Source organism: Girardinichthys multiradiatus, chromosome 14 (genome assembly GCF_021462225.1).
Source record: "Girardinichthys multiradiatus isolate DD_20200921_A chromosome 14, DD_fGirMul_XY1, whole genome shotgun sequence".
NCBI classification, from domain to species: domain Eukaryota; kingdom Metazoa; phylum Chordata; class Actinopteri; order Cyprinodontiformes; family Goodeidae; genus Girardinichthys; species Girardinichthys multiradiatus.
The window spans coordinates 36564072-36573285 of record NC_061807.1 but is presented as its reverse complement, the minus strand read 5'-3'; the positions used below and the strand labels follow the sequence as shown (position 1 = coordinate 36573285).

Sequence of the window (9214 nt, the reverse complement as noted above, 5' to 3'; positions counted from 1 at the left end):
TAGTTGCATTTCTGCTGTACACAACAACAGCACACGTTTTCTCTAAAAAAGGCACAATTTAAGAACAGGTTCAAAAGTATAATGGTTTAAAAAAGGTACCAGTCTCCCTTGTTGTGTAGATGGGAAAAATAATTTTTTTCTTATGGGGAAGCTCTGGCTCATGGACAACATAACAGCTGCTGACTAGTTTAAACCCCAAGTATATACATTTTTGTCTTTTCCACAGCAACTTCGCCGAACAGGTCAGTGCAACACTTTTTGTATTTTCGGAGCAGGATAATACTGAAAAGATTTTTATTTTTGTGTGAAGATGTATGAGCAAATGAATGTGTTTTTAAATTAAATGCATAAAAAAATAATGCTAATTTCTAAATTATTTGCTTCATTAGGCTTACTCAGTGTCACAGAACCAATCAGAACTCAGCTGCAGCTTTTACTCATAACCAGGAAGGAACCCAAAAACAAATATACTCATCTCTCCTCCATGGTCATCATCATATTATCTTTTAGTAATATTACTTGCTGCAGTTCAAACCGAGCATCAGAATGGGGAAGAAAGGTGATTTAAGTGACTTTGAACGTGGCATGGTTGTTGGTACCAGACGGGCTGGTCTGAGTATTTCGGAAACTGCTGATCTACTGGATTTTCACACACTACCATCCGGGTTTACAGAGTATGGTCTAAAAAAGAGAAAAATAACCAGTGAGCGGCAGTTCTGTGGGCGCAAATGCCTTGTTGATGCCAGAGATCAGAGGAGAATGGCCAGACTGGTTTAAGCAGATAGAAAGGCAACAGTAACTCAAATAACCACTCGTTACAACCAAGGCATGCAAAAGAGCATCTCTGAACGCACAACACGTCGAACCTTGAGACGGATGGGCTACAGCAGCAGAAGACCACACCGGGTGCCACTCCTGTCAGCTAAGAACAGGAAACTGAGGCTACAATTCGCACAGGCTCACTAAAATTGGACAATAGATAATTGAAAAACGTTGCCTGGTCTGATGAGTCTCGATTTCTGCTGCGACATTGGGACTACCGTAAGCCCCCCAGAGAAGAGCAGGGGAGAGTCCCAGGGGAACCACCCAGCAGTGTTGGATTTCAGTTTGGATTTATCTGTTACACAGAGACCCTGTGTTTCCATCCTGTTTTTAGGGCAGTTTGGATGCTGAGTGGCTGCAGATCAACAGTGTGTTCTCAGAGGTGATCAGATCAGTGGAGGACGCTCGGCTGAAAGGCCTCGAGCCTCTGGAGAAGAGGTCAGCCCTGTTTGAAAATATTGTTAGAGCTGCTTTACACTGTTTCCCATAATGACATGTAAGTGGGCGTGTCTAACAACACCATGCTGGAGCATTATTTCCTGAAGGCATCGCATCATCCTACGCCACTGAATCGCATGGCAGATACACAATAATGTGATGGGGATTTGATGAAACACTTTGCATACATGAGTTGACAACAGACCCATATTATAAAGTTAATGGAGCACACTATGTTTCACTCAAACTAACCATCGTATGTTTTTTGTTCTTAGGAGACAAAAAGTAAAAAGAGAAGCACAAAATCTCCTGCAAACGCTGCAAGGAGAAATTGATAGACTCAGAAACTCCATTGATGAACTGGAAAGAAACCCAGACTTGCAGGTGGGGAGTTCCTCCACCTTTAGGTCCTGTTTATCACAGCATACAAAAACAGCTGTTTTTTTTAGTTTTAAATTCTTATCTTTTTTGCATTTTTCCCTACTGGTTTTAATCTTGATATCGTCCAATGTACACCTCCCTCTGAAACACACAGGCCTCTCCACCTTCAGGCCTGGATGACTCTAAAGGGATGAACAATCTACATATGACACCTCCTTTTCATTTGGCAGCCTGAGAATTACAACATCTACCAGGATGAAAGAGATCCAGGGTCATCTGGAAAACCTGTCCTCCCTCGGTAAACCTTTGTTTTTCTCTAAAAGTGTTTTTTTTTTTAAGATCTGCCATTTCACTGCCATTTCTTTTCCATTTGCATTCACTTCTGTTTCCACAGAGCTCTAGAGGACAGCAACATTTGCAGGTGTGTATGCCAAAACATATACAATTATGCTGCGATAAAGTGTTTTTACAGATTTTATTTTTACTTTTTGGTCTCAGTCAAATGTTTCACAATCAGAATTTGTTTTATTGTGCTGTGCACAGCAAGAAATTTGAATTTGGTTTCAGGCTTATATACAGGTCCTTCTCAAAATATTAGCATATTGTGATAACGTTAATTATTTTCCATAATGTCATGATGAAAATTTAACATTCATATATTTTAGATTCATTGCACACTAACTGAAATATTTCAGATCTTTTATTGTCTTAATACGGATGATTGTGGCTCATGAAAACCCAAAATTCCTATCTCACAAAATTTGCATATTTCATCCGACCAATAAAAGAAAAGTGTTTTTAATACAAAAAACGTCAACCTTCAAATAATCATGTACAGTTATGCACTCAATACTTGGTCGGAAATCCTTTGGCAGAAATTACTGCTTCAATGCGGCGTGGCATGGAGGCAATCAGCCTGTGGCACTGCTGAGGTCTTATGGAGGCCCAGGATGCTTCGATAGCGGCCTTTAGCTCATCCAGAGTGTTGGGTCTTGAGTGTCTCAACGTTCTCTTCACAATATCCCACAGATTCTCTATGGGGTTCAGGTCAGGAGAGTTGGCAGGCCAATTGAGCACAGTGATACCATGGTCAGTAAACCATTTACCAGTGGTTTTGGCACTGTGAGCAGGTGCCAGGTCGTGCTGAAAAATGAAATCTTCATCTCCATAAAGCTTTTCAGCAGATGGAAGCATGAAGTGCTCCAAAATCTCCTGATAGCTAGCTGCATTGACCCTGCCCTTGATAAAACACAGTGGACCAACACCAGCAGCTGACACGGCACCCCAGACCATCACTGACTGTGGGTACTTGACACTGGACTTCTGGCATTTTGGCATTTCCTTCTCCCCAGTCTTCCTCCAGACTCTGGCACCTTGATTTCCGAATGACATGCAGAATTTGCTTTCATCCGAAAAAAGTACTTTGGACCACTGAGCAACAGTCCAGTATTGCTTCTCTGTAGCCCAGGTCAGGCGCTTCTGCCGCTGGTTCTGGTTCAAAAGTGGCTTGACCTGGGGAATGCGGCACCTGTAGCCCATTTCCTGCACACGCCTGTGCACGGTGGCTCTGGATGTTTCTACTCCAGACTCAGTCCACTGCTTCCGCAGGTCCCCCAAGGTCTGGAATCGGCCCTTCTCCACAATCTTCCTCAGGGTCCGGTCACCTCTTCTCATTGTGCAGCATTTTCTGCCACACTTTTTCCTTCCCACAGACTTCCCACTGAGGTGCCTTGATACTGCACTCTGGGAACAGCCTATTCGTTCAGAAATTTTTTTCTGTGTCTTACCCTCTTGCTTGAGGGTGTCAATAGTGGCCTTCTGGACAGCAGTCAGGTCGGCAGTCTTACCCATGATTGGGGTTTTGAGTGATGAACCAGGCTGGGAGTTTTAAAGGCCTCAGGAATCTTTTGCAGGTGTTTAGAGTTAACTCGTTGATTCAGATGATTAGGTTCATAGCTCGTTTAGAGACCCTTTTAATGATATGCTAATTTTGTGAGATAGGAATTTTGGGTTTTCATGAGCTGTATGCCAAAATCATCCGTATTAAGACAATAAAAGACCTGAAATATTTCAGTTAGTGTGCAATGAATCTAAAATATATGAATGTTAAATTTTCATCATGACATTATGGAAAATAATGAACTTTATCATAATATGCTAATATTTTGAGAAGGACCTGTATATAAACTTAGAAAATAAAATACAGTATGTGCATGCACAGCTATTTGTCAGTCAGTCATTTTCTATCCTGCTTCTTCCATAGTGGGTCGCAGGGAAGCTGGTGCCTATGTGCAGCAGTCTATGGGCAGGAAGTGGGGTACACCCCAGACAGGTCACCAGTTTATTGCAGGGCAACACTGACACATACAGGACAAACAACCATGCACACACTCATTCACACACCTAAGGGCAATATAGAGAGACCAATTAACCTAATAGACATCTTTTTGGACTGTGGGAGGAAGCTGGAGTACCCAGTTAACCCACGCATGCACTGGGAGAACATGCAAACTCCATGCAGAAAGACCCCAGGCCAGGAGTTGAACCCAGGACCTTCTTGCTGCAAGGCAACAGTGCTACCAACTGCGCCACCATGCAGCCCCATGTGTACAAGGTTTCTCCATAAAATGCAATGGAGAAACCTTGCATACACATTGTATATAACAATGTAGAAGCCCCAGGGAGCTGCAGCGATGAGCCCAGAGGCCCCGCCGGCAGCCGTCTACACCCGAGCAGATCCATCATGGACCCGGAGACCCGCGACCCTGGGACATATCACTCCCCAAGCAGAGGCCCGACAGAGCCCAGGGGTCCAGGCCCTGGCAAGCAGCCACCGGGAGTGAGCCAGCACCCACAAAGCACACAGCCCCAGATACCAAGAACTACAAGTACACTGGCGGGCAGAGACACCAACCACCGGCAGGTAGTGTGGCGGGGAGGGAATGGGCCCCACATTTGATGGGCGGCCTAAACATTCCCAGCCTCATGCGTACACATAAAAACACGTAAATTCAATTCAATTCAAAAAATTTAAAATTCAAAAATACTTTATTAATCCCAAAGGGAAATTAAATGTTGTTACAGCTCATTATGAAGGTTTCTTCAAAGAGCCGTTGTAGATGCTGATGGCTGTGGGCAGGAAGGATCTCCTGTAGCGCTCTGTCTTACAGCAGATCTGAAGAAGCCTCTGACTGAAGACACTCTGTTGTTGTAGGACAGTCTCATGAAGAGGATGCTCAGGGTTCTCCATAATGTTCCTTATTTTATGAAAAATCCTTCTTTGCACAATGATCTCCAGAGGTTCCAGAGGAGTCCCTAGAACAGAGCCAGCTTTCTTTATCAGTTTTTTAAGTCCCTGGCTCTGATGCTGCTACCCTAGCAGATGATGGCGGAAGAGATCACACTCTCCACAACAGATATATACATACCCTATACATACTCTATACTCCCGAGTCCAGGTGCCGATACCCCACAGGGGCAACCAGCCCCCAGACCCAGGAGGTGTTGCCATTCCCTCCGGGGGTGGAGACAAGTAGACCGCCCAAGCACCTGAACCTGGTCCGGGCTCGTGCCTTAACCTGAGTGACCCCTCATCCGGAGAGGGGGCCATGTACTAAAGAGGGGTCTACATGGTCCAAACCAGCCCGCCAACCAGAGCCGCCACTGAATAAAATAGTCCCAACCCCCCAATGAATTTCAATCCCAACCCCATGATCCCCCCCCCCCAATGAACCCTGACATAAATCTTCCCACAGCACATGGGCACACCCGCACAGGTGAGCCTCATCCTCAAAAACCTGACGAAGCAACACCCACACAGCGCAAGCTCCACACACTGCCCCGCTCCGATCACCCCGCGGCGACCCGCCCCCACCGCACAGCGCGAGAGGTCCCCGGCCAGCAGCAAGCACTCGGGCCTGCCATTCCCCACCATGCCCGAGCAACCACACAGACACCACATCACTGCCCATGCAACGATAGCCCAGGTACAAACATTACCCAGCTCAGCTATACCATCGCCACTCAGTCGATCCAGATGCCGGTAACCTCATGTCCAAGAAGGGGACACAACCACCCCACCCCACACGCTGCAGCCCCCCACGCCACCTTCTAGCCCGCAGCCTTGATCCCCCCCCAGGCACAACAGCCAGTAGAGCAGCACACTGACAAGCCCGCCCAACCTTTCGGCCAGCGCCAGCAGCCCCAACCTATCAGTCTGTGAGAGGAAAACACGCACCAGCCGGGAAACCGGGCCGAGCAGGCCAACCGCTCCAGGCCAAGCACATCCCACCAGCCGCCGCAGTGCAGGCACAAGACACGCTCCAACCGCCAACCGTAGCCCTGCGCCCGACCGGGGCAAGAGCCACAGAAGGAAGCATTGGAGGAAGGCCACCACAGCATGCCAAGGACCGGGCACCCCGCCAACCCCACACCTAAAACCTGGAGGTGCCTCAGGATGTAGTTCCTTCTGCAGGTGATCCTGCCATCTATGAGTCAATCAGAAGTCCTGAGAATCCAGTCAATGGTACAGTATAAATCTTATAGATAAATGAAAAAGAAAGATAAGACTTTAAACTCTAGGTGATACTAGAAGCATAACTGAACATTAAACTTTTTAATTGTAAATAGTGGGCTGCATGTGCAAAGTTTCCACAGTAGACGGTCCCCACATTGGATCCAAAAAAAGTAGCTATAAAATGACCAAAACTGCAAAGGTGCTAAATCTTGAAGGGGCAAAATGACCAGCACCCATCAATATGTTTAATTTTTAGTATTTATGTGTGCGTTTCCTTTTTGCTTGTGAACTTTTTTACCACTCTTTTTCTGTCCACTGAACCTTTCAACAACCTGCTTGGATACAGCACTCTGGAAACAGCCACCAACTTGTGGAGGTTGTCATTGAGTGTCTGATGGACCACTGTCAGGTTCGCAGTCTTCCACATGATTGTGTAGCCCATAACTAAATACTCCTGAGTTACAAATCTTTTCTATTGGTCTTATGTAACATTCTAATTTTCTGAAAAAAAAAACTAATTTTGTGTTCTCTTTGACTGTAAGCAATAATGATCACAGTGACTGACACAAATGCCTGAAATATATCACTGTGTATGATTCGGACTTTTTGACTTGAATCACTGAAACTATTAACCTTAAATGACCAGAGGAAAGCTCTTTTGTAATATAGCAATGTGAAAATAGCTTGGTTTGAAGTGTAACTAACACTAGCCCAACATTAGGATCATAGAGTTTATTTGATCATGGGGTCCACTACTGAAAATTTATAATTTGCCTTGATTGAAACATGTTTGTACTTTTTTCTTTCTCACTCTACAAACCTAACTCATCACTAGAGCAGTTAGTTTGGCTTCCATATCAGAGTTTGCCACAGCCTCTTTCTGCCATAAAACCACCATAAACAGCCACAGTTTTTCTCTGTGTCATCAGAGGCCTTACTCTTTTCTGCTGATTGGACTTTCACAATTGAGTATTTATTCTATATAAAGTATTTATTATATATAAAAGTATATATAATATACTTTTACAGAGTAAAAGTATATTATATATATTTTTACAGAGAACACATACACCAATATTTGTGTAGTTATTCACTGATCCGTATTAAAAAGTGTACAGAACAAAAACTCTCTGTATTATTTGATATTTGAGCATATTGTCCACAGACAAAACCAAAATGTACAGAAGCATATTGCTGTCACGGAGGAAAATAAATTTTCGAACACTATCACATTATATCGTGATACCTATATTGTACAAACGTGTAACAGATTGTACAAACATAAGTATATTGTACAAATGTGATACTTATATTGTACAAATGTGATAATTATATCGTGCAATGAAGGATAGCATAAGGGCTAATTTACAGGAGTTGGTCACATTTTACTTCATGCTCGGTGTAAGATATGGAGAAATATTGATGCTGCTGCACACTGTGGATGATTTTATAATCAGTATGCGCACTCTGAGAAGGATCCTAGACAGAATGGGACTGCACAGAAGGAAACATCAGTCTGATCCTTTAGATGTCACGGCCTTCCTCATTGACCAGCTGGAGAGTTATGGGAGGCTTCATGGATGTAAGTTTCACCACCTGCTTGACCAACTCCTGTAAATCAGCCATTGTGCTATCCTTCATTGCATGTACTAAACGCAAACTACCGCCACCTTCTGGATGAAATTATCACGTTTGTACAATATACATATCACGTTTGTACAATATAAGTATCACGTTTGTACAATATAAGTATCACGTTATAACGTGATAGTGTTCGAAAATTTATTTTCTTCCGTGACAGCAGTGTGCTTCCGTAAAAAAGTAATAGTATTGGTGCATTATTATAAAGTTAGAAGGGAACAGAAAAACACATAAAACCATTAACAGTTGAATTTACTGTATCACATTATTATTATTTTTTTGGTTAAAGAATCATTATGTTTATTTATTTCAATAAACACTGAATCAAATGTGAGGCCAAGACCACAGCACCTGGCCATATTTAAAATGTGAACATTTATATATTTTTACAGCAACATAAATTATTTGTTCAATCAGTGACAATTAGAAGAGAAAATCTTGACGAGTAATTGAAAATAAAATAAATAGTGATGCTGCAAAAAAGACTGAATCCATAAGTCAATATGCACAGTATGAAAGCCAACAGAGAACATTCCTACTTTTAATATTTTTAGTTATCTCAAAATAAGACAATAGCTACAGTATCTTGTTATCTTGAGGAACCACAAACAGCAGCGGATATTGTTGATATTAATTATGCTATTTCATCTGTCAAAAAAGAGAAATGCTTGTGCTTCCAACATATTTAGATGGAGATTCTGTTTTGTCAATAAACTGTCATGCAGTCATGCACAATGCAACCATTTGGGATAATACAGCGCTAATTCTATTCTATTCTATTCTATTCTATTCTATTCTATTCTGAGGTAAGAATGTGAGATGAGTCATTATAGCCATTCTTGCACAGATTATATATAATATATATTATATTTATTGTCATCCACCTGTACACCCAGAGACAGCTCTTTATGAGCACAATGATCAACTAGCATAAACCATTGAGACAATGAAGGATTCAGCTGAACAGAATACAAACCCATTGATTTATAATCCATTGTTACTTTGAAAGCACAAAAACAAAACATATTCCCCAAGGCAAGTATCTTATTATCATAAAAAAAAAAAAACTTTTGTTATGACAAAATAAGAAGGACATTTTTCCGAGATAACGACATAATGACTGGAAAATATTTATAGTGGGGAGCAAATAATCATACCAGGGAACAACTGTTTTCAGCTACTGTACAACAGGATGTTATACACAACTCCCAGCGAATTTAGTATGCTTTCGTTTTACCAACATGTTCTTTTTGACTGGAAGTAATATTAATGTTTTGAGTGGCCCAGTCAGAGTCCTGAATTGAATCTGAAAGAGAATCTGTGTGGATCTAAAGATTAGGGTGATGACAAGATGGCCTTCCAATTTCACAGACTAATCACCAAATATAAATCATGAAAACATTAGCAGAAACATGC

The 9214-nt window shown here is 42.4% G+C and overlaps 1 long non-coding RNA gene across 1 annotated transcript; it reads left to right on the top strand.

The window, feature by feature from the left end:
* The first annotated feature begins 1154 nt into the window (after positions 1–1154).
* LOC124880111 lies at positions 1155–1848 on the top strand. Its single transcript, XR_007041235.1, has 3 exons — positions 1155–1260; positions 1536–1644; positions 1796–1848. It is a non-coding gene; the product is annotated as an uncharacterized LOC124880111 (long non-coding RNA).
* The last annotated feature ends 7366 nt before the right edge of the window (positions 1849–9214 follow it).